The 27,879-nt window shown below is 37.7% G+C and overlaps 1 protein-coding gene across 2 annotated transcripts in view; it reads right to left on the reverse strand.

Moving 5' to 3' along the window:
* Window positions 1-27,879, reverse strand: part of prima1 (proline rich membrane anchor 1) — a 95,008-nt gene that overhangs the window by 59,650 nt on the left and 7,479 nt on the right. The window lies entirely within an intron of this gene.

Genomic DNA, 27,879 nt, shown 5'->3' on the forward strand with positions numbered 1-27,879 from the left:
AATATGCTGCAGCACCCAAAATTTCTCTGGCCCCGCCGCTCTCACTATGGACCCTGCAGGAATCAAGCACTCCCTGGAGTTCTAAGTCGAGCCTGCCACTTATCAGCCAATTAAAAAAACACATTAGCCAATCAGAAAATAGCACAATTGTATCTGGGTAAGATTTAACGCAACAACCAATGAAAAAAAAAAGCATATCCTGGAATTGTTCACGTGATTCTGCTACAACATCTTCCGAATGTTTCGTTCACCCAAAGAGGAAACCACTGGAGCTCAGAGCATCAATTTGAGCACAGAGTAAGTCATGATATCCTGTTTTAATGTTACAACAATTTCACAACTTGTTTGAAACAAACAATGACAACATGACTGCTGTTAGAGAACGTTTGCCAGATAATTAGCATCAGTTTTTCACGAGTGTCTGTAACTTAGCCAACAGTTTTACAGCCTGTTCACTGACAACACCTGCTCAGAACAAGTAGTCTAGGCCCAGTCATGTTTTCGTTATCATACGATGACAGACATATTGCCATGAAACACCCCAATTCCTGCGAAACACTCCCCCTTAGTTGACCAAACTTTTATTAGTCATTTAGTCGCAGATAAAAAACAAAACAAATTACAGTATGTTGGGCAGGAAATCCCAAAATTTCCCTATCATTCATCAATCTTAAATATGGCTTATCATTTGAAACATGAAAGTAGTAGTTTTAAATGGCCGCTCACTCTAAAGTTAGCCAAGATAAATGTGTGCTATTATTAGGCGCATATCCAAGTGTTTGTGCGGAGTGTGGAAGCTAAAGTATTAGTGCACTTACCTCATGACATGGATGTGCAGGGCAATCACTTGCATTTCTTCCTGATAACAGTGGAAACAACTTAAAATACTCTGTCATTTTTGGTCATACAGACAAGATAATCATTTGAAACTGTAAACTTTTATTTGTGTAAACTCACAACAACAACAAAACTTTGTACTTTTGTAAAGTAAAGAAAACATACAGGATGTGTTTTCTGCTGTCTCTGTCTCTGTGAACTAGAGCACGTCACAAAAACTTGAGATGTCTACTTTTAAACAAACCAATTTGAATTGAAAACATATAGCCTTCTCTCGGATTATGTAATTTGTATCAAAAGTTGCATTTCTCTCTAAAGGGGTGTCCACTATACTGCGGAGATGGTGAGTCAGCATCGTCAGCTTTATCTTTGCAGTCGACACTGACTAAGAATTCACTAGTTTATTAGTGAATAATTACAATGTCTCGTTTCTTTCCGACAAATTTATTCCGACACCGGCATTTGGCGGTGCTTCCCAGCAAGCTTTAAGCAGGCACTTGAGCGTGGAATAGGCTACAGGCTATATTTAGGGCCAAATGATTTCCGCAAAGCGGAAATCGCGGACGGAATCGCGGAATTGGCAAATTAACGCGGAATCTACTGTTAATGCGGAATTTCGCAGAATTTCGCAGAATTTGACATATTTGGAATGAAATTCTGTTTTGTGTACGTATGTCTGGGGAAAATGCAGACTGGGAAAGCAAATATGGGCGACACAACCTCTCCCGTCATTTCAGCTGCCTCTCCCCCTTCAACACAACGAAAGCATGGCGAAGCGGCGCTCCACGGCTCTGCTTTCGTCGACGAAAAAGTTAAGGAAACCTGACGGGTCAGTACCGAGGCGAGCAGTTCCCACGTGACTGTTATGCAGTGTTTCCCACACATAGACTAATTCGTGGCGGTGCGCCACAGAATCAAAAATGGCCGCCACATTTTGTGTTTCGTTATTCATTTTTTAACGCTATTTAAAACACGCAGCGTATTCTTTCAGTTGCATTTCCTTTCCCTGCTCTCCCTCCGTCTCTGTCACTCACGCGTCTATCTCTCACACACACACACTGTGTGAGACCGAGTGTGTCCGAGAGCACACTCGACAGTGCGAGAGAGAGAGACTGAGTGTGACTTTTATTTAAACTTAAATTAATATAATGTATTTTACTGGACAGTTTAAAGCTCATAATCATTAATATTTTGTTGTTACCTGAAGTACTTCGAGTGCAGTGTTTGCATCATGCAGTAAATGTGATGTTTGTTACCTCAATAAATTTAAGGTCATTCCTGTTTTATGTGTGTACATTTTAGACATGTGCCGGTATTCGGTAATGCGATAAATCGCGGTAATGAATATGCACGATATTGTTATCGCGGGGACTTCGAAATACCGTGAAAAATAATAGATCCGAATTTAGATTTTTAGAACGCGCATCAGCTTATTTTCCATCAACCGCTTAAAAAAACAATGCGTATATGCTGCGCAAAACACGTGCGCACTTTGATGTAAACAATCCCCACATCACATGTATAAGCACTGTGTGAATGCAGTGTGCACTCTAGTCTAATGTAAACAATCCTCACATGGAAAAGAAGCACGGCGGAAGGAGGAACGCTGCCGACTATTTATCCCCCGCATGGCTGCCAACTCTCACGCATTCAGCACTCACGCAATTGACACTTTCACACGGTCTCGCGCCACACATCCATTTTCTCACGCAGAGAAAAATCGCGGAGCAAAGAGGACACTGACACCGACAGACTAGACAGAGCAGGTTACTTTTGATATGAAAAAAATATCAGCTCTCAGGTTTTATAACGAAATTCAGACAATAAATACTGTTTTGGTGCTTGTAAATGACGTGACAGATCGCGCGCCTCAGTTCAAGTAAACAGATCATCTGTTACTTTTTATTAAAGATACAGTACAACCCACCGAAAGGTATACGTACTTTCGATCAATCAGTGTTTTTCAACCACGGAAAGAGGTCAATAACACTGCAGGAGAACAATTATGTCACAGAACGTTACATTTACCTCAGGAAAGCCATTTAATGTTAGTTGACTATAAGAAAATAGCTATAGAGAGAAGTATTTTGCTAAATATGTGCACTATATTACATATTTTAATATATGTTTACTTGTCATTATATAATTGTTATTATAATGAAAATTACGGCATATTACATTTTTATATTTATATTATTATTATATTTATATTGTATGCATTATATTTAATTTCTCTCTGTATGTTTACAGCATTATGTGAGATATATTTTTTCTTGAGAAAAAATTTAATATATGTTTACTTGTCATTATATAATTGTTATTATAATGAAAATTACGGCATATTACATTTTTATATTTATATTATTATTATATTTATATTGTATGCATTATATTTAATTTCTCTCTGTATGTTTACAGCATTATGTGAGATATATTTTTTCTTGAGAAAAAATTAAATGCAGGCTATCTACTGTAGCCTACCTTATATTTATCCAAATGAGTCAATATTGAATCAAGATTGAAATTAAATCAAGAATTTAATTGAAATCATGAAAATTGTGTTAAGCAATAATACAAACAGTAGCCTCAGTAACTGTACCATGTAAACATTATAACATGTTGTCACTAAAAAATAAAATTAATGTTTTGACAATCACAATTACAATTGCAAGTATTTTTTAGATACCCCCAATCCGTCTGTTTCTCTTGTGCAATTAAAATATCGTGATAATACCGTATACCGTGATAAAAGCTCAATCAATTAATCGCAGCATGAAAATTTGATACCGGCACATGCCTAGTACATTTTAATCATTAACATTAAAAGCACACTCTTTTTACGACTGAAATAACAGTAAAGGGTAAAAAAATATATATACCCAAAAATTAAAACGAAAACAAGGAATTTGCTAAAATTAAAACGGAAAAAACGGAATTTGGAAAAAAATAAAACGGATTTCATAGGGCCCTATATATTACGCCTATATATATTAATGGCTCTTAACTTGATGTAATAGATGTTTTCAAATCCTATAAACAAACCAAGCTTGCTTTTTTGTGGGCAGGTTACGTAGTAACAATCAGTTACGTCATTGTTGAGTAAGTTAATGAAAAATACTGTATCGTATAAAACTGAAATGAGTCGTATAAAACATTTCAGTTTTTACTTGTGCAATTATTATATCTGAAAATAAATAGCAGTTGAATATAATAGTTTGGGCTCTGTTGTTAAACTTAACCTATAATATAACTGTAATGTACCAAATGAGAGGGTTCCCTGTATAGTTTACAGCATTAGTTGGGAGAGATTTTTTTCCCCTTAAGAAAACCTAACTATTGGTATCGGCAGATATCATTCAGAATAACCGGCTATTAGTATGAATAACTTTCCTGGGGTAAATGTAATGTTTTGTGACATTGTTTGCAAGCTGTTATATTGACGTCTTTCTTTGGTTGAAACTGATTAAGTGATTACATTAGAGATGATTCATTTCAGTAAGTTGTACTGTATCTTTCATAGGGATGGGACGATTACTGGTTTCAATATAAACCACGATAAAATGTACTGACGGTTAGTAGTATCGTTTAAAATTCAATTATCATTAAAGCTGCAGTAGGGAGTTTTTGAGAAAATGTTGACTTAGCCTGAAAATTTGAACAAGCACAACTTACAGGTCCAACCCCCTTGCTCTCTGCTACGCTACAACCCTCCCTCCACAGCTCCACCCCCACAGCGGAGCCTGCCGTGAACACGCAGGCTAGTAAGCAGGACCACCGATGGCGGCGGATTATAAACAGTTATGGAACATTCACTAATAGGGACGAAACATCAACAATATGCTTTACATTGACTATGGCCTGCCCATACTTTGACTACAAACTTGGTCCTCAAATCATTATGTATTTTGCAATACATGTAACTTTATAAGGTTGCACTCTTTCTATAAGTTATAGCTACTAAAATAACGTTAAAAGATTAGTTCACTTTAAAAAAAAACTTTTGCTGATAATTTACTCACCCCCATGTCATCCAAGATGTCCATGTCTTTCTTTCTTCAGTCGAAAAGAAATTAAGTTTTTTGATGAAAACATTCCAGGCTTTTTCTCCATATAATGGACTTCAATAGGACACAAACGTTTCGAGGACCAAATGACAGTTTCAGCGCAGCTTCAAAGGGTTTTAAACGATACCAGACGATGAATAAGGGTCTTATCTAGTGAAACGATCGGTCATTTCAAAAATAAATAAAAAACTTGAATGAACGAAATGACTCGAAAAAAGATTCGTTCATTTGGATGAACGAGTTTGAACAGGAGAGTCACGAACGACGGTACGCGCTCACGCTGTGCAAGAGAGGGGTGATCAGCGCGTAGACGAGCGTGATTGACACTGCTAAGACATTCCTCCTGGCTCTGATTGGTTGTTTCTGACCGGGAGCGGTGTATTTCTGCAAATGGCAGTAGGACCACAGGGAGGAGCCAGAGGGGCTTGATTTTTTTCACAGATTATCTGTCTCATATTCTACTTTCAAGACATAATGAGAGTTTTAACAAATATTTGTTTACAAAAGCTACCTACTGGAGCTTTAAAACCGTGTTTGGTTATCGCGATTTTAATAACTCACTATAAATCCTGTACAGCCAGCAACAGTCTGACTCTATTCGAGAAGGAGTGGCGGAAGGCGGTGACCGTGTTCGGGAGATTTTTCAGCCTTTTAAGAGGACCACTACTGAGGTGTGGTCATATTTTGGCATTTACAAAAATCCTGAGGGAGACTTAATCGAGGATGGTCAGTGGTCACTCTGTCTGCAGAACATGCACAAAAAAAGTCGCTGCGATAGGCGTAAACACTTCAAATCTGCCGAGTCGTCCTGTGTGACCATCACCCACTGTTTTGTAGCGAACGCAAGGCAAGTTAACTTTGATCTCAATACTAAAACTACGTCTAGGAAATAATTGGGCACAAAATGTTGTTTTGAGTTGAAATATTTTCTATCACTCACTTGAAATAAATTTGAAGAAAAGTTTGCAGCAAGTGGCTTTTGAGCCAAAGACGAACGAACAAGTTCAAACAAGACTATTAAGAATGACATTTAAGAGATAATAATGTATATTCATTGTACAGTTATAACACCGATTATTTTTTTTTACCACATAATTACGGGGACATATTGAATAGAGATTAATGTCTCTATTCTTACCTGTTAAATCCATTTTGTACAGCGTACAAAACTCATCCAGACAAGATGATCACAACAATATTATCAAATTCTGTAAACAATAAATCAACTCTGATTTCATTTTCAATACAATCAAAAACGGAGACGCAAGATGACAAGTTGTATTTGAATGAAATGAGAGCGCGCGTCCGTTGTGATACATGGATGTGTGCTGTGTTATGTTGCTATTGACGGCGGTGATTATAAGGAAGGACATGCCAAAGAATAGAATCTTACTTTAAAAAGTGCATAGAGCTGCTTGTTTTATTTGTTGTTTGTTGATTCTCAAATATAACTCATATATATACTTGTTGAAATGTTTTCAGTGTGAGCATCAGTTCTTTTTTAACACTTTCATCTTGTTTTAACAAAACCGTGATAATATTGACAATCACAATAATTTCGGTCACTATAATCGTGATATGAAATTTTCATACCGTCCCATCCCTAATCTTTCAACATACCTTTTGATGATTATTCATGTTTATTTTGTGATGTAATAGTAGAAAAGAGGAAGAGATGATAGGTTCATGTGCTGCTCGACATGGGGCGCTACAGCGATCTGTCACGCTATCCTACATTAAAAAGCGCCAAAACCACATGTATTGTTTAAATTTCATAGTAAAATTGACAATTTAACAGCTGAGACTTTGTTTTACATCAAAAGTAACCGGCTCGGTCTTATCGGTCAACAAATTATCTGTTCTCTTTGCTCTACGATGCATCTTGCACTGCGTGAGAAAATGGACATGTGGCGTGAGAACAGTTAGTGAGTTTGGCACAAAGAGTGAGAGTTTGTGGCACTGCATATGACAGCGTTTTTTTGTAGTAATGTTAAACTTTCCCACATTTTACGGGTTCGACTTTGTTTTCACTACGAAGTAGAGCTGCACGATTATGACAAAAATCATAATTGCCGATTATTCACTTGAAATTGTAATTGCGATTATTAATTACGATTATCACAGTTTACATTGAATATATATAGGCATATTATAATACATGTTTACACAAAAATTGTTAACACACACAAGTACTGCCCCCCTTTAATTAACATACACATAAATTGTAAGAATGACTCATAGTAAAGACTAGAAAAACATTAGGACTATGCTAAAGCAATTAAATAGCAGTCCCAAACTAGTTTTTGTTGATACAATGTTGATATGAGCCACCACAGTCATTTAATAATATAAAAAATAACACAAATTGAAAATAAAGTTGCATTTTTGGGTTATGGAAACGACAGTTACCATGGTGAATACACAATACTAACAATAACTGTTAATGAAACAGCTCATGGTGAAGAGAATGAAAATCATACCTGCATGCAAATCCTTCTCAGCTAACACATGATTTATTGGTATTTTACTTTTATTTCTCGACTTAATAATTTACATTGTAACGACGTTGCTCGTAGTTTCTTTTGCACTTTATACAGTGAAGCGATACACAGCCACAGATGCGCGCCGCCGCATTTGCACGTGCAATTGAAGAGTGCGCGCTACGTGCACAGTATAACGGCTGACAGGACAGTAAAGTCCGTTTTTCTGAGGTGAAAGACTTTTTTATTTCAGCGTACACTTTCATCACTGACTGGTCATATTGTGCTGGGTTTTCTTTTGTAATCGCGGCTTTGAACGATTACGTAATCGTGGCATCCGTAATATTAATCGCAATTAGAAATTCGATTAATTGTGCAGCCCTACTACGAAGCACCATGTCTTCAATTGGATTGGATCCGGGAGGGCCGCATTACAGTTTTGCGCAACAGCGACCCCACTGTTCAAACCATGTTATTGCAGACCCTTCAAATAGGACATATAAGATCAAAAGACTATTCGACAACAAAAATATTTGTCAACATTGTTGATAATGTTGACTAATCGTTTACGTTAGTATCGGTGCATCTCTAGTTTAGAGTTCTTACCAGCTGAGCATAGTCTTTAGCACAGGAATCAGCATTAATTCAATGGAAAAGAGCACTGGTACACTGTAACACTGTTACACAGGAGAAATACTAGAAACATCGCTGTTATTCCTCGTTCTCTCAAACCTACCATTAATTAAAAGGCTGTGAGGTATTAGCCAGCAGCTTTGGAGTATAAATCACTAAATAATTCTCCCTTGGGTCGAGACCAATGCATCAGCAACTTCAGATTGGCTTCTCTCTTGCGGTTTATCATCCTGATCGATGACCCCAAACGGACGGAAAAAACGCAAACACATAACTGTGGAAATAATTCAACAGATCAGAAAGTAACTCTTATATTGATCACCAAGTCAGATTCTTTACTGATAACCACGACACAGCCGGAAATCAAAATAAATTATAAAGAAGGCAGAAAGTGAACAGGTCAAGATGAGTGCCAAGATGACATCAGTGACCTCATTTAAATATCAAAGTGGACTTGCCCATTTGTTAAAGTCTGTTGTTAAACTGTAAAGCCCCTGTAATCAATAATTGTATCCCTTAAAACATATCTTTGATCACCAAAATTAGATTTTTAAATGTTTTTTCCTGTGAAAAAAAAATTCTTCATGCTTTAAAATAGCTTGAATGTAACACTACACCCTTGCTACATTTAGTATACACGGATCTATTAATATGAAAATTACTCACACCGGCTAAGAGATTCACTGACCAACTTACTGAGGTAAACGCTTCACAATGGTGTCGGTCTTTACGTCAGACGCATAACGGCAATTAATATGATTAGCCTTTTGCTTGAATCAGCTAATAATGTGTTGCTAATGTTACACAAACCATGTTCCCATTCCATATCTTAGAGTCAGGCAGCTGCGTTCTAACAATAATCAGAAACCCTTTGAACAACTCAGAACGTCAGTGGAGAAAGGCATATAGTTGACATCATATTATACATCATACATACACCCGCTATATTGCTAAAACTACGATTTTTCATATTAACAAAAATATACCGGAATAACCTGGGTTCTCGAGACTCATCTGCTTCGCAGCATAGTTAATGATGCTATGCTAAAGCATTTTGACATGATTGGTTCCAAGTAGTTTGTGATGTCAAACCGTTTTTCAGACGGTCTGTAGTTCATTGCCGTTTTAAAGAGAAAATACTCAGCAATGGTGTTGACTTATGAATTTGAACATGGTTTGTCTTAAAGAATATTAAAAACACCACACAGACATATAAAACTTTAAAAACTTGATTTTCACCACAGGAGGACTTTAAAACATCTACATGAGAATGTATACTGGTTGATTACACAACTTTAAAGCCAATACATTAAGACTCCAAAGATCAAGCACATTTTTCAGCAGTGATTTTATTTCCTCTTATTTCAACGAAAGATCTGTCTGCTTCTAGGCCCTCGGTGTCTTCTGCACATGCTCTCAGTCTGATAACTTACAGCAAAGAGTGAAATGAAATAATATTCGGCATTGAGTGTAGTGGCTGCCTGGAAGACAAGGCCTGTCCTTTGAAGACTCCTTAGTCTCAAATGGCCCAACACACACTATGTTCTTACCGAGAAAAGATGGCTGCCCGAAAGATATGACCTCCAATGGAAATGAGTGTCTAACTTGGATGAACTCAGTAATTGGATCCTTGTGCATTTATAGGGAATGTAGTGGACACACATGGGAAAAGGGTCACTGTGATCAAATAGCAGCCTTTTAGACTCTTAAACAGATCACCCAAAAATGAATATTCTGTCATCATTTACTGTTATAAGCAAAACCACAAAATGAAAACAATTTTGTAATTCAACCTTAAAGCAAGTGAAATTTTGATACAACGTGCACACTGCGAATAGATGCATCTCCTGTTGATGATAAAGGAGCAGCAGACATATCAGAGGGTTGGTCTTATGAAGACAGAGAGAACCAGGCCTATTAGATTAGGCTATTTTTGTACCTGCTCTCCTGTTTAATGGAGTTACATGGCTCTGGATTGCCTGGGCAAAACTGATTTTAAAATAAGAGGACTGACAGGCTGCCAGATATAAAAACAAACAATAGGCTAACTCCATCTGAGTTGAGCTCTGCACATTTTTCTGGTAGACTGCCACACAAGGAGCAGTGTCAGGGACTTAAGTAATTTACAAGAATTTTCAACTCCAGACTAATTCTTACCGCTCTGTTAAAGTATGGGCTCACATTTTTTTACTCTCACTATTTCTTTGGTTGCAGTACCATCTGCTTGTACTTGAATGGTATCAGATATTCCACAAGCAAGAAGTGGATATCAATGGCTGTGATATTGCATATATTCAGATGCCGAGACCTTCGTTCTACAGAACTAGAGCCCCCAGTGTACCCACTTTTATCCTCTGTCACCCGAGCCACAGACCTCTTGCGTTTGATCACAAGCGCAGGTAGAGAGGGCCTCAGCTCTACTTGTACAATGGGAAAGTCTGCAGGCGGAGGGAAGGAGCAATCGTGGGCCTTCATCCCTGTGGGTGGCTCATCCACACTCATGACAAAGTGCATCCAAGCAAAGGTCAGTGCAGCGCCTGCAGGCAACTGCTGCTTCCCTCATCCTACCTAGTTAGTCATCGACGGGAAAACATCACTCCATCATCCAATGACGATGAGTGGAGAAATGAAAAAATAAAAAAGATGTACAAAGATGATTCAAAAGCTGTGGGAGTGTGGAAAGCTAGATGAGACGGTGAGGGTGATCGATGAAGGCGACACTCCAAAGTCTTTGGCACACATCCTAAAGCACTCTTTAGGATTAAAGCTAGGAGCCTGGTGCAGGGCCAGACCGGCAAGCACGTCCCATCCGTTCATTTGAGGGGATGTGGTTGAGCCAGATCGTGACTCCTGACATTCCACCACAACTCCTGGCATTTTTAGCGGCATTGGGCTAGATGTGCAAGAGGAAGAGCAAGAGCTAGAAAGAGATATTGTCTATATACTTCCATGTCTCCTGTTCATGCATTTACACGTGTGCATACTAGAATTTTACAGATTTTTTTAATATATATATATATATTTTCAAAGTTTCTCAAAGTAACTTAGTTATTGTCAAGTTGTGAGTTAAATATTATGTTACATAATTTGCTTGTTAAATGTTTCAAACATCTCAGACTACAGTACTGAAATCTAATTCCACCCAGATAGAAATGTCTGTGACTGGATTTTTTTTCTAATCTATTTTGACCTCTGGTGAATATCGTAAGCTAATTTTTGCTCGTTGTGCTGCCTGGTGCATTTTCATTATTGATTTAGACCTTTTGCCAAGTTTCTGAGTGAAATAACAGTTGGTCGTTCAACTGCCTGCTGGCATCCTTTCCAACATAAAAAGCTAATTAAATCAATAAGGAAAGCCCGATCCCCGAAACTGCTCAGAATAGCCACTTTAGTAGAAGGTCACGATTCCTGTCTAAATTGAGTCCTTCTCTTAATTACATACTAACATTATAAATGAAATCAAGCATCGCGTTAGTTCTGGCAGGTCACGTTAGTCAACCTCGCATCAGCAGACTCTCAGCTGATCCACGTCTACCTATAGGAATACGACGCCTATCACTGTATACATATATAAGCTCCTTCAGTTTAATCAGCAGCTATCGCGTTTCTCAGGATCTAATTACCCTCCTCCATACCCAGCTCCTCCTCTCGTCAGTCAGGATTTGGTTTTCCCCTAGGATCAGAATAAATTCTCGAATTACGTTGTACTTTAAAATCTTGAATTAACGATATTGCATGCATTCATGTTGGTTCTGTTCTGTTTACCCTAAGGGGGATTATTGCTGCTCTCCCTGCTATTATCCATGCTAGGCTGCATGGATACGCAGGGAGTTCTCACCCAGAACGGAACCATACCGCCAATCCAAAATGTATGCTAATTGTCAATCATATTTGACGATAGTGGTCCTGACTGAAGTAACACCCACATCCAAACAACCGACCAATCAGCCTTATGGATGTAGCTATAGACATCCCACTCCTTCTTAATTATTTAAATGCATGTTTAAAATATCTTTAATGAAAATGACAGCAACTGTGTAAATTATTATATTTCAATAAAAATTTTCAATAAATTAGAGTAAACTGGCTTATGTTCAGTTTACATGTTTTCATACAATGTGTTGGGTGTTGATTATTATATCTAAAAAAATAAATAGCATCTGAATTTAGGCTAAAAGTCTAGGCTCTGTTGTTAACCTTTAATGTTATAGTAATGTACTGGCTCCATATAGTTTACAGCATTATCAGATCTTTTTTTTTAAATCCTTGCAAAACGTTTAATTGTAATTGAACTAATTTAAAGACAATTTTTTTTCATTAAACCACTGTTTAAAAAAAAACAAAAAAAAGCAATTTTAGCTTTCTAAATCCCGGCCTACCGAACCATATGTGTATGTGTGTGTGTGTGTGTGTGTGTGTGTGTGTGTGTGTGTTTTCACCACTCACTGCTCCTGATGTGTGTCCACTAGGGCTGGGCAATTTTTCAGATTTTTTCTATTAATTCGAATTTAAAATGTCATGAAATCGAAATCATGAATCTGTTAATCTATCTGGGGGAAAAAAGAGATTACATTTTTTTGCCATATCGCCTAGCCCTAGTGTGCACTAACTTGGATGGGTTAAATGCAGAGGACAAATTCTGAGTATGGGTTGCCATACTTGGCCTTCACTTTAAAGTTGTGATGGAATAGTGACAAACCATTTCTTTCATATTGTGATGTATATCCAAGTGAAACGACTTACCGAAAAAAAAAGTTGAGCAAGGACTTCTATCCATCGGGTGTTGATTGGATTTTGGGGAGAAAGTGAAAGATCTGAATGCAAGCTTGAGGTCGATAGTAAGAAAGGGTGGAGATTAAGCAGACTAAATGATTCACACAGATGGCAAAACAACTCAACCAAGACTTGACACAATGTACTAAGTTCACAACATTAAATCTTGATTCTAAAAAGGGCAGCAATTAGGGGTGGGCGATATAGCCTCAAAATAATATCACGATATTTCAAGAATACTCACTCATTGCGTTTTTACAATGTGGTAATTTTGTTGTTAAGAGTTTAAACACAAGGAAGCTTGATTTCAATCTTTGAATTAAATGTTAAATGTGTGTAGGTCTAACACCAGTATTCAGAAATACTACAGAAACATAATAAAGTCATCAAATGTAAAATAACACAGTCTTTTAGTTCTGTTTCCTTATTAAATTAAATACATAGGCTAATAATTCTCATTCATTACAATTAAAGCTATCTTTTGTTGTTTTGAAGACAACATTAATGACAGACGCATAGCCTATGGCTGCGGTCACTTTTACAGCTAGTTCACGGAGCAATTGCTGTTTTCATTATACTGTCTGTCAAACTGTCACATGCGTTTTATACATAACCGACTGTGTTTATGAGTATACTTACCAAGACCGGAAGTTTTACACAATTTTGCGTTTTTCCCCCCATTAAAGCGATATAATCCGCGAAAAATAACTTTAGTTTCTCGCGAGCTGTAGGCTACTTTATGTATGCACGCAGTGAAACTCTCTCAGAGAGTGCGCGAGTAGCTTACTGGATAGTTTAAAACCGCTTGAATGTTTAAACTGGTAAGAATTAAGAAGACTTGAAAATTATAAACTTTAGTTACGATGCACTGATGGCCCGATTGTGCAAGAGACCATTCAGTCATGTCCCGACTCCTAAACGCGTGCGAAAGACGACGCGCGTCGGCAGCCCCGCTGAACACTATAGCTGTTTGTGAAATTGCTAAATCGTCATCGGAGGCTGACAGGCTGCTCTCGCGCTCAGACAGGTGGTGTTGTTGTGCGTGCTAGGGAACGTAAATGCGCCATACGTCATTGCGTCGCTATATCATTGATATCGCGATATGACACTTTTTTTATCATGTAAAAAGTATACCGGTATTATCGTGGACGGTATGATATGGCACACCCCTAGCAGCAATTCATTTTATCTGCAAAGATATGTGCCTATCCCAGATAGCACTGTTGAAAGCAACGGTTTTAAAACCCCATTATGTTACTCCTACCTAGGGCTTTATCTGCTCTACACTATAAGATACAAACTTTTTAGGATCTGCACACCTGTATCATAAATTGTATTGTATCGTGAAGTAGCCTATAGTTGGCCACACGCAGCCCTAAATGACACTTAAAGTTGATTCTTCACTGTAGAAAAAAATCTGAAAGTTGATGAAACACCTTATTATGATTTATATTACATTCTCAAATAGCATTTTTAAGTACAGGTAAAGGCACACTACAAATAAAACATTCAAACTGAATACAAACTGCTGCATCATGAGAATCGTGATTAGCTTATCTAGTATGTAATTAACCTAAACTGGAAAGCATTAATCAGCAGTAGATAAAAAAAAAAGCTTTATTACCTCGAAGCTAAGACTATTCGAGGGTCTTGATCTTATTTGCAGCTTAGCATTCCATCTTGGGCATACAACAACTGCATGGCTTTCAGCCAATGATTGTCAATCTACTAATGCTCATCAATTACAATGTCCAATGTAACATAGCAGATAAGCTTGACAACACATTGGACAGAGGGGAAGGTGAATGTACGAGTGAGTGAGTAGAGGTGAATGGCTCCTTATTCATCAGATTCTCTACTCTATGCCAGGTGAATTTCTCAATTTCACAGTCAGCAAAAACATCAGCAGGAGTTACACCCCTCATCCTCCTGCACTATGGTCCAGTACTCATACAGCGGACAAGATCTTGTGTCTATGAAGAAAGGTAGCTTTGAAAAATAAGCCTGGCTCACCAGCATCAGCATTGCAGTCCACACTTCAAAATACTAAAATATATACACTAAGTGGCTTTATTCGAAAGTATACTGGTCAAAAACAGAAGGTTAGTCTATGAACTAAGAGCAGCAACAGGAATCGGAGCTAGTCTAAATGTAGTGATGTAAAATGTAGTGGTGTAAAATGTCCCACCCGATTTTTAATTTTTCAAAAACATGCTCAACCAAACGGTTGATTTGGCACATAACGGTTAACTGTCACCCCCCTTTTTGAGAATGGACATTACAATGCACTTTTAAAACTTGGTTGTAATTCAAGAATGCTTTGGAATAAAGACCTAAGTTTGGTCTTGTTTTAAAGGGGTCATATAATGGTACATGCACTTTTACAAGTTGATTGTACTGCAATGTGTGTTGGCAGTGCCTGTACACAACCATCATATAATGATAAAAATCCATCCAGTGTTTTTGTTTTAATCTCCTTATGCATTCCCGTCTCAAATCAAGCCGTTTCACCGTGTGACGTCACACAGCGCATGACGCCCCTCCCAGTGGTGTTACAGTTAACGTACTAACACTTAAGTAAAACATAAAACATTTTCGTACTGCACTAAACATAAACATACAACAAATTCTTAGGTATCCTTAAACTACTGCTAGAATCATTACTGACATGACAGGACATGTTTCAGTCACAATAATTGTACCGAACACGGAGATAACCTTACGCCATCACTGACAAGCCTACATTTACCCAAAAAAAGTTTTTCAACATAAATCTGTCTATGAACTAACCTATACAGTAAACACAACGTTTGTATCCAACTATTCTACCCTGACAGTACATACAAAAATAGATCAAAATGACATTACGTTAACCAACCATTCAGAAACGTCCTGTTCGAGCCTTAATGGTCAAGATTCTTCGGGGCCGTCATCTTGTTTCCGGGTCTGACTCCGGTTCAAATTGGTATGGCAACACTACAGATGTGTCCTCAGAGACTCCCTCTGCCATTCTTTCGCCAAAATATACCATCAACTGTTGTCAAGGCAACACTCCGCGCTGTTTTTGAGCAGGTAAAATTGGCAGGTAACTAATGAGAATTTTTAATAAAAGTATATTACAAAGTTTTCATTTAGACCCTAAAGATTCATATTAACTTGTACCAAAATGGCATTATATGACCCCTTTAAAGAAAACAGTCGGTAGATTATTGCTGAAGTAAAAGCACTTCAAAAAATGTAAGTATGAAAAAGTTATGGAAGTTTTAACTTTACATTAAATCAAATATACTGTACTTAATATATATAAAATATATATTTTACAAAATATTTTTTACTATAAAATTAATATAAAATCAAAGTCATATATCTAACCAAGTTGTGTTCCAAATTTGAAGTTGATACCACAAAAATTGAAGTTCCCATGAGATTTTGTTTAGGCGTAATACCAAAGATGACATAAATTCCATTGAATTTAATTGTATGCATTCTGCTGTAACAACTTTCTTTTAAATGTCTGTCCAAATATCACTTCTAGGGATGTGAATTTCTGCCAAAAATGGCATTCGAAAATCGAGGAACAAAAGTCGATTATCGTTCGAAAATAAAAAATATATAAAAAAACGCACAATGTCAGAAAGGGAGGACAATTTCATCTTTAGCGATTTGTCATCAAACAAACTGTTTATTAATTGAACAAGTAACATGTTTTCGTGGTTTTTTAACATAGTTAACAGAAGAAAAAAACAATAAGCAGGACAGACCGTTTTTGCATCGCCAAACCAGATGCTCGTTAGATAAAAAAATAATGAAATATGTCATAATGATTTCATGCGGACCTGCCTTGTTACTGCAATAGCCTATTTTTTAAACAAATTAGTTTCAATCAAAACTATTCGTGTGATGCCGCTGTGCAATACACACACATTACCGCGGGATGGCGGGTGTTCATTTCATAAACTGTGGACAATGGTAGCTTATTTAATGTAGCCTATAAATTAACATCTTCAAAAAACGGATAATGTCATCATACTTGTAGCATTGCTATCATCGCGTAATAATCTGTTTGGTTGTAAAATGTATTACCTGAATGAAATGAACTCGAATGTATCGTCCTGTGGAATCATTCATTCACAGACATCATACGAAGATGTTCAACTAGATCTTCATCGCTGGCATAAATGATGCATTTGCAGATTTGCTTTCACTAGACTAAACTGTAGGCCCACGGCCACTTCATCCAACGCTCTTGATGTTCTTAAATCTTCCTGTTACGACTCCGAGTGTGAATTGAAAGCGCATCAGAGGATTCAGTGCGTGCAGGAAACTGAACAGACCGTTCAAACTGATTCACGAACCGATTTAGACAGATCTGTTTGTTGAAGTCTTTGAACAGAATCGACTCAAAAGAGTGATTAATTTGTGAATTGAGCATCGCTCATGCCCATAAAAAAGATTCAGCACGCTTGGAATAAACTATACATTTAACAGCATGTATTGCATTAAAATAAAGTAACGAGAGGAACGTCGCCCCAACGTAAGGAAGTAAATGTAGCCTACTTTGTAGACGTTTACTACCATAGACAGTAAAAGGTTACTACCCACCTCTGTTGGGCGCAGAGTTAACGGTCACGGTGCTCTTCTTCTGTTGTTTGTTTACACTATATAAAACGCTGGTATCCTATCGCGCAGTAGGGGGTTTCATTCATGTTAGTGACACCTTGTGTCCCCGACAGGAAAATACCCTGCTGCGCGATCTGTGACAGTTGGCGCGCCGTCAATTATGACACATTGGAATTGCGCGAAAATATAACGATATTCGAAAAAGTTATTTTATGATCGAATTTCGAACGCAGTTCGACTATTCGACTATTCGAAGATCGCGACTCATCCCTAATCACTTCTGTCAAAAAATATGGAACCTTGAGACTCAGACCTTTCTGACAATGTGTTTGTCAAGATTAGAAAAGATTTTGATCATAAATTATGATGGGCAATGAAAAAGTATGGCAATATGTGTATGAATTCCGGTACCTTTTTTTTACCATTAAGTGACATCTCAACCATTTGGTAGAGGCCGATATTTTAAAAATTATGGGATGTGTTGAAAAAAAATACATTGAGTCTGGTTACTAGCGACATAAGGAGATAAGAAATGCAAACAAAAGATTTTTCCATCACTTTTTTCTTGGTGCGGACCTTAAAGGGTTAAAAACACAGTAAACAATCTTACAAAAGCTATTGCTTACAAAAGCAACAAAAAAAAAACTGTTCTCCATAAAATCTGCAGTGCACAGATAAACGTTGGGGTTATAATGTTCCTGAACAGTATTTAAAATAAATTTGAACCACTCTCTTTGCGCCCATGGGCGTGCTGGTGTGAAAATTAGGTGTGTTCAGACGCATTGTTGGTGCGTTGCTATTTTGAGGCAACTGAAATAAACTGCTCCATTGACTAACAAAAACCTGGTCTAAAATCAATGGCAAGTGGCGGCTGTTGGTCTTTCAAAAGAGGGGAAGCTCTTTTTTTTTTTTTAACTCAACTGTCAGGTGTGGGATGGTGAAAGGAGAGATGGACTTAGGTGCAGAGTTGATGGGCTTTATTTTAATAACAAAATAAAACAATATACAAACTTTCTACAAAATTCATCTTCTGATTTTTTTTAATGGTGGTTGGCAAACAACTTTTTAATGTGCATTACCGCCACCAGCACAAGACTGCAAACGCAAGGAGAATAAATAGGGAGCAAACAAGGCAGGTAACAAGGGAGGACAGGTGGGGCAAATTAACCAAAAATCAGGTAACAAGATGGGAGTACACACAATCGACAGGAGAGCACATGGTACAAGGAAACACATGACAAGCCATGTGCTCACAACCAAACATGACAAAAAACACAAGCACATGGCCAGTAAAACAAATCACAAGCAAAGTGCTCACACAAAATGAGACATGAAGAACAATGAGAACACTCATAAGCCACGTGTTCACACAGAACATGACATGAAAGCACACAGCTAGTGTTAGGGCTGGGCAAAAAATCGATTTAATCGATTTATCGATTTTGTAGTTTAAAACGATTTTTATTTTGCAAACTCGAGTTTTTTTCCACAATAGTTTTTTCGGACTTTTCCGCGTTTCGTCCTTGTGCGTTACCGTAGCGCGATATGAGCCAGCCCCCGCCCCGCGTTACACAGTCAAAACAACATGGCAGCGTGTAGCAGAGAACTAACGTTACTTCCAAAGAAAGGCACAGGTAATTCCGTAATTTGGAACTGGTTTGGTTTTGATGCAGCAGACACAACACAGACGAAGCCTTGCTGCAAAATATGTTTCAAGGCTGTTGCTACTGGAAGCAGCAGTACAACAAATCTTTTCCAGCACCTGAGGAATAAACATCGCGAAGAATGGGAGAAGTGCAGCCGGCTCCGTAGCGAAAACGGCTCCTCTAGCACACCTGCTAAAAAGCAAACTACACTTCCTGAGAGCTTTACAAACTGTGTGCCTTATGATAAGAACGGAGCGCGATGGAAAGCGATTACAGAGGCGATCACGTTTTATATTGCCACAGACATGCTGCCAATTTATTCTGTCGAAAAGCGAGGCTTTAATCACATGCTAAAAGTATTAGATGCGAGGTACGTTGTCCCCAGTCGCAAGTATTTCGCCAATGTAGCGCTGCCTCACCTGTACAATACAACTCGGGAAAAGATCAGCAGTGAGCTGGAGGAGATGCAGTTTTACTCAGCCACAACGGACCTGTGGTCCAGCCGGACGATGCAGCCATATCTGAGTCTGACGGTTCACTACATCAACATTAGTTGGACTCTGCGCAGCATCTGCCTTCAGACAGCGTATTTCCCAGACAACCACACTGGTGAGATAATTGCCCATGGCTTAAAAGACGCTCTCAGCTCCTGGGGACTTTCGGAGGAACGACTCGTCTGCATGACAACTGATAGTGGCACCAACATCATAAAAGCCCTTAAGGACAACAACTGGCCCAGCTTGCAGTGTTTTGGCCACAGACTCCACAACGCTATAGGTAAGAGTTGGTGTAAGAATAAATAGGTGCACATACTTGCACATTGTAAAGTACTGTTTGCTCATAATTTAATAGCCAGAACATGGTATATATTTCAACTGGTTTACACACAGACATAAATTCATATTTACAGTTTATTTTAGTTTATTTACATAAATAAACCTGACTTTTCCTTAATCTGCATTCATTATACATTATGTATTAAACAGTGTTACAGCTATTAAAATTGGGATAAAAGTACAAAACAATAGTTTGGAGTGACAAAAAATATACTAAATATCTTTTCACATTTATTACAGAGAATGGTGTGAAGGACCCAAGGATCGATCGGGCCATAGGGGTCTGCAAAAAAGCTGTATCAGCCTTCTCCTACAGCTGGAAAAAAAGGCGAGACATGACAGAGGTGCAGGCTGAGCTTGGACTTCCCCAGCATCTTCTGATCTCAGAATCCCCAACACGTTGGGGGTCTCGTCAAAAGATGATTGAGCGCTTCCTTGAGCAAGAGAAGGCAATAACTCGTGTCCTGGGTGCGGACAAGAAAACGCGTCATCTTGTTCCCACGTGGCAAGATTTGGAAGTATTAGAAGCCACCAACAAAGCAGTGAAACCTCTCCAGGACTTCACTGATGCACTGTCAGGGGAATCATTTGTCAGTGTGTCATGCATCAAACCAGTGCTGCATTTGTTTAAAACAAGTCTCCTCCTGCCAGACGAGGAAGATTTGGAGCTAACAAAAACAATCAAAGCGAACATCATGCGTTACCTCGAAAGTAAATACAGTGATTTGGAGAAAGAGGAACTTTTGGACATGGCCACACTTTTAGACCCGAGGTTCCGTACAACCTACATTGATGCTAGCAAACTGGAAGTTGTCAAAAAAAGAGCAGTGTCTGAGATCTCTGCTCTCTGCAGCTCTACCACAGAGGAAGCTGGTCCCTCAGCTGTTCAAGAGAACACCCCACCAAAAAAGAAAATGACTCTGGGTGCCTTCTTTAAAAACAGTGCACCATCCACCACGCCACACCCACAATCTGAGAAAACAAAAATTGAGACTGAGCTTGCAACATATTTCCTTATTCCAGACATAGAGCCAGACACAGATCCTCTTGAATGGTGGAAGCTGCATCAGCCCAACTTTCCAAGGCTAAGCTTACTGGCTAAAAAATATCTTTCTATTCCAGCCACTAGTGCCCCCTCAGAGAGGGTATTTAGTGTGGGTGGGGGAATAGTTACCTGCAACCGGGCCTGCCTTAAGCCAGAGGTTGTGGACAGGCTCATCTTTCTTGCAAAAAATGTTTAGAATGAGCATGCACAATGTTTCAGAGATCTAACAAGCATGTGTTTTGTTGTTATAGATAAAAGTTTACATTTGTTCACTCTTTGAGCAAGCTATATGTCTGCCACAGGCATGTTTCATTTTTTATATTCACACTATACTGAGAAGAGTTTATTTTTTTAATTGTAATGTTATATGTTACAAAATTTGTAATTATCTGATTTCTTGAACAGAAAATTTAAGCTACTGTGAAGTTGTTGCACTTTTGCTTAAACCTGGGTTAAAGCTTGAAATTGTTGAATGACAGAGCCTCATTTACTTTTTGTTTTGGGATTCTACGCATTGTAACTCTTGAGGACAATCATAGCAATAAAGTTGCACTTTTGACACTATATCTGATGTCTGCAGTCATTTAAGTGCATTGAAAAAAAAAATCGAAAATCGAATCGAAACTCGAATTTTCTTTAAAAATCGAAAATTTATTTTTTGGGCAAAATCGCCCAGCCCTAGCTAGTGTAAAACACTAGATCTCCCTTTGGAGTGGACTTTGAGCTTTGCAACCTTGCAGATGTTTTTTTATACACACTAACTAAAGTTGGAAAAGTAGAAAAGCATAATAAGGCCCATTTAAGTATGCCAATCTTTAACTGTACACCTATTATTTTACAATGTTATGTATTGTAGCACTTCACAGAAGCAGAGCCACTGACTGCCTTCTCACTGTGTAGAACAATTTTACATTTCTCCCTATAGCAAGCTATCCTACTTCCACACATTTGAATAATTCAGAAGTGTGATACGAGGGAGAATTTTCTACAATCCGTCATGCTCTACAAGCAAAAACATTGCCTGGTTATCTCAGAAATGTGCTGTCACCTGCCATGATTTCACCTGATGCGAAGATATAGGACAGATGAATTTGTTTCACTTTATTTGTGTTTTGTTACAATGTGTTTTTGATTTGGCTACACTTAATTCGAAAGATACTGAAACGCTTAACTAATGTTGAAATGCTTTGAATTAGCATAAACAGGCAGATACACTTGCAAGACAAAACAGCCCTCCGGACTGGGAGACATTAGCTTTGCTTTTTCTCTCCCTTACTTTGATTGTCAGGAGGGGGGAGTCAAGTCGACAGGCCCGGAGGGAGAACGGCTGACAAGAGCAAAGAAGTACTTTCCATTTCAAAGCTCTCTGTGTTATCTTGTTGTTTTTAGGCAGCAACTTTTTGTAAAAAACAAAAAAAAATAAATTAACAAAAACCACAACATCTAAAATCACTTGTTTTAAAATGCTATAAGTGAATTTAGACATTACAACATTGTAATGTACAATTTGAGATTTGCTAAAAATTAACATTTAAAAGTGATATTATTATTAAAGTTTTTTCCAGATTAACCTTAAGTTAGTGCGTGTTAGATGATGGAAAAGGTCATTTAAAAAAAGAGGAAATCCTACTTCCTTTGTTGCGACCACTACTGCCACTGCAAACTACATCTTGATTGACACATAGGTTAGCACCATAAAAATATTAAAGCTGCAAGCAGCATTTATCGGTGTTCAAGCAGTTAAGGCAGTTAATCTCAAAAGCATCAAAAGACATTAAGTTTCATGTAGCAAGCATTTAACCACTGACATCATAGATGGAATAGACTTTGTTTTAGCATGATTTACCATGATATACCAAATTTAAGTGTGATTTTTCATGATTTACCATGTTCCAGTATGATTTACCATGCATCTAGCATTATTTACCATAGTTTACCATGATATACCAAGTTCTAGTATGATTCACCATGATTTACCCTGTTTTAGCATGGTTTACCACAATTGAACACATTCCAGTATGATTTAAGCATGATTCTAGCATGATTTGCCAGTTTACCACGATTTTCCATGTTATAGGATGATTTATCATGATATACCACATTCTAGAATGATTTACCAGGACTGTAGCACGATTTACCATGATTGCTAGCATTGATGTGAAGTGTCAAAAGTCATATACTTTGATAAAAAAAATAGTTAACATGGAAAAACAGGTTTGCTTTAGTGCAGAATACTGGTGAAAATCAGGTCTGTCAAAATGAAAGTGAGCCAATAAGTGGTCTTCTACTGCCCTCTGCTGGCCATTATACTTATTAATAATACGTTTTCACAGGTGCTTTTGCACTCATATGTAGACATATGCTTACACACACACAGACACACAAATATTGTTGAAATCAACAGGAAAATCCAAGGCACTCTCTTTAGAAAAGTTAAAAAGCTTTTATTTCTATGGCTTTGTCATAATCAATAGAATTAGAAATCAATTAGCCATAGAAATAAAGGCTTTTTAACTTTTCTAAAGAGAGTGCCTTGGATGTTCCTGTTGATTTCTACATGTTTTTTCCTATCCAAAGAGCACCTCAAACTTATTCACTTGAGTCCAGGAAGCGCTTCTCTACAGACATTTGTTCACAAATATTGTTGTTGTTTTTTTCAATGCTATTGGGATGTGTCATTATGAAAATATACTTTAATGGTCTATAAGCATTTCAAATATTTCTTTGTGAAGCTAGATGAGCACGGGACCTTTCAAACAAGCTATCCCAAAAGAATCTTGTTGGTCTAGGTAGGGAGTTACAGCTGTTCCAAGCCGGAGGTCTCACGGATATATTATATATATATATATATATATATATATATATATATATATATATATATATATATATATATATATATATATACAGGTCCTTCTCAAAAAATTAGCATATTGTGATAAAGTTCATTATTTTACATAATATAATGATAAAAATTAAACTTTCATATATTTTAGATTCATTGCACACCAACTGAAATATTTCAGGTCTTTTATTGTTTTAATACTGATGATTTTGGCATACAGCTCATGAAAACCCAAAATTCCTATCTCAAAAAATTAGCATATCATGAAAAGGGTCTCTAAACGAGTTATTAACCTAATCATCTGAATCAACTAATTAACTCTAAACACCTGCAAAAGATTCCTGAGGCTTTTAAAAACTCCCAGCCTGTTTCATTACTCAAAACCGCAATCATGGGTAAGACTGCCGACCTGACTGCTGTCCAGAAGGCCATCATTGACACGCTCAAGCAAGAGGGTAAGACACAGAAAGAAATTTCTGAACAAATAGGCTGTTCCCAGAGTGCTGTATCAAGGCACCTCAGTGGGAAGGAAAAAGTGTGGCAAAAAACGCTGCACAACGAGAAGAGGTGACCGGACCCTGAGGAAGATTGTGGAGTAGGACCGATTCCAGACCTTGGGGGACCTGCGTAAGCAGTGGACTGAGTCTGGAGTAGAAACATCCAGAGCCACCGTGCACAGGCGTGTGCAGGAAATGGGCTACAGGTGCCGCATTCCCCACGTCAAGCCACTTTTGAACCAGAAACAGCGGCAGAAGCGCCTGACCTGGGCTACAGAGAAGCAGCACTGGACTGTTGCTCAGTGGTCCAAAGTACTTTTTTTGGATGAAAGCTAATTTTGCATGTCATTCGGAAATCAAGGTGCCAGAGTCTGGAGGAAGACTGGGGAGAAGGAAATGCCAAAATGCCTGAAGTCCAGTGTCAACTGGGGTGCCATGTCAGCTGCTGGTGTTGGTCCACTGTGTTTTATCAAGGGCAGGGTTAATACAGCTAGCTATCAGGAGATTTTGGAGCACTTCATGCTTGCATCTGCTGAAAAGCTTTATCGAGATGAAGATTTCATTTTTCAGCACGACCTGGCACCTGCTCACAGTGCCAAAACCACTGGTAAATGGTTTACTGACCATGGTATTACTGTGCTCAATTGGCCTGCCAACTCTCCTGACCTGAACCCCATAGAGAATCTGTGGGATATTGTGAAAGTTGAGAGACGCAAGACCCAACACTCTGGATGAGCTTAAGGCCGCTATCGAAGCATCCTGGGCCTCCATAACACCTCAGCAGTGCCACAGGCTGATTGCCTCCATGCCACGCCGCATTGAAGCAGTCATTTCTGCAAAAGGATTTCCGACCAAGTATTGAGTGCATAACTGAACATAATTATTTGAAGGTTGACTTTTTTTGTATTAAAAAAACACTTATTTTATTGGTCGGATGAAATATGCAAATTTTTTGAGATAGGAATTTGGGGTTTTCATGAGCTGTATGCCAAAATCATCAGTATTAAAACAATAAAAGACCTGAAATATTTCAGTTGGTGTGCAATGAATCCAAAATATATGAAAGTTTAATTTTTATCATTACATTATGGTAAATAATGAACTTTATCACAATATGCTAATTTTTTTAGAAGGATATATATATATATATATATATATATATATATATATATATATATATATATATATATATATATATATATATATATATATGCAATAGGGGTGTAAATCGGAGCCTACATGACGATTCGATACGATACCGATTTCTTAAGCCAACGATTCGATTATTTTCGATACTTCAGAATTCCCCGTGATACGATTCGATACGATTCAATAATCGATATTTTTTACATGATATCTATTAAGTTTCAAATAAATCAACAAAAATGTTTATAATTTGCCTTTTATTGAGAATACAGGAACAGTATTCTATTCACATAATGTGTATGTTGTGCTCAATGCACTGCAAATAGAACAGCAAATTATAACAGTTACTGCATACAGTTCAAAACTTGATTCTATCGAATCCTGGTGCGTTTCTGTGCATCTTACGACATCGCAAACGTGCACGACGCATGATAGAAAACAGAATGCGGGTAAATATATTGTGTTTATTTTATTTTATTTGGTGCTATTATGCACAGCTGAGTGAACAACACCGGTTTACTGTGTGTCGCATTTGGCTTTTTGCTGATTGCAAAAGCAGGAGACAGTGGATTTCCATTAATGTGTTGCCCTGAGTCAACGCGCTATGTGTGTGCGAATACACTGCAGACTCACTCTCGCTCTTATCCAAGGTAAATTATCTACAATATCATCCCTTACATGTGTTTTATTTAACTAAATACATCATAACCAGCTAAAAGGCATGCGCAGGTCACTTACTTCCTGAACAAGTCCGCACCCGAGTCCATGATGCTTTCACATTCACGCGAGCCGCGACACGGTTCGAGTGCAACCGAACTCAGCGCACCTCCTCCAGACAGTCTCGGGTTTGGTACCCCAGTGCGCACCCGGGTCCGCATGACAGACAGTGTTTGCATAATTAGCGATTTTTCATGCAAACCGTGCCCGTTCCGTTCCGACGTTAGCCCAGTGCATAACAACAATCGTTTGTACACATATGAGCGGATGCTGAAAATAGACAGGCGGCAAAACAAACACATTAATCGATACTCTTGCAGACGCATCGAATCGTCGGCTGTATAATCGATTCATCGATACGAATCGATTAATATTTACACTCCTAATATGCAATATAGTTTTGAACATATATTAATGCAAAAACTTTTCTTCTTTAATATGTGCAAAAAATTGAAATGAATGAAATGATACCACAGAGACATTCTTCAATATGCAAACGATTGAACTTGAATAAATTAATTGATTGTTAATGTTACTTATTTTCATATGCATTGTTTTAAAAAAAAAACATTGTATTATTCTGGCATTAAAATACAGTTTTGTTTTCTATGACTTGGTTTGATTCCATGTATTTTTTAATGGCACGTTTTTCATATTAACTCTAATAAAAATGCTTAAACACATTTTGTTATAGCTATAGATATTTTAAATAAATGGTAGGTAAAAAAAGCGTATTACAGGTTTCCCATTTAAAACGCAATTTTTAGTTTTAATTTTAATCATATAATTTTATTGAAAAAAATTTCTCACATTTTCATGTTTACTCAATGCATGGTTACACACACACACACACAATTTTGGGATGTTATTGTGAAAATCTAATTTAGTTTAATATAGTTGATAAAATCTCATTTAGTTTAGTTGAATATTTAGGTAATATAGTTTTATAATATTAAAGTATATTACCAGTCCATCATAATAATAAAAAAATAGCTTTAAGAAGTAAAATGGCCGGCAGAGGGCAGTAGAAGACCACTTATTGGCTCACTTTCATTTTAAACAACTTGGTTTCACCAGTATTCTGCACTAAAGCAAACCAGTTTTTTCATGTTAACTCCATATTACATACACACACACACACACGTGTGGGATATGTTATTTTTGAAATCTCTTTTAATGGTCTATAAGCATTTCACATATTTCTTTGTGATGTAATAATATACAACTAATTTAAAAAAATAGCTTTAAGCATTTGTTTGTAAGCCAATACTGAAAGCTGATAAAAAGATTAAACATGTATAATCCTGCTGCTCCCTCTAGTGGACAACAGTGGTATTACAGCCTATATAGAGTTGAAATGAATGAATGGAAATTTGGTTTTTCACTTATATCTTGGGAACGAGAAAGTGAAAAAATCTGAAACTCAGAACTTAGATAGTGTCCGAGGAGCCCTGTTGAACGAGACCATCACGGTGTTGGTGGCCGATCGGGGCCGGGAGTTATGCCCGTTCAAAGGCATATCTTTTGGGGCTTATATCTCGGGAATGCCCAGGCCAAATCACGCCAAACTCGTACCTTTCCAACGAGCTATCCCATAAGAATCTAGGTGGTCTAGGTCGGGAGTTACAGCCGTTCAAATACGGGGGGTCTCTCGAATTAGCGATCCGCGGGGGGCGCTCCCGAGGCCCGCGACGATAGATTTCGATCAAGGCCCAATAGAGGACCTTACCATCCAAATTTGAG

This window comes from Siphateles boraxobius, unplaced genomic scaffold, assembly GCF_051911475.1.
Source record: "Siphateles boraxobius isolate OS27281-9 unplaced genomic scaffold, OSU_SipBor_1 8, whole genome shotgun sequence".
Lineage (NCBI taxonomy): Eukaryota > Metazoa > Chordata > Actinopteri > Cypriniformes > Leuciscidae > Siphateles > Siphateles boraxobius.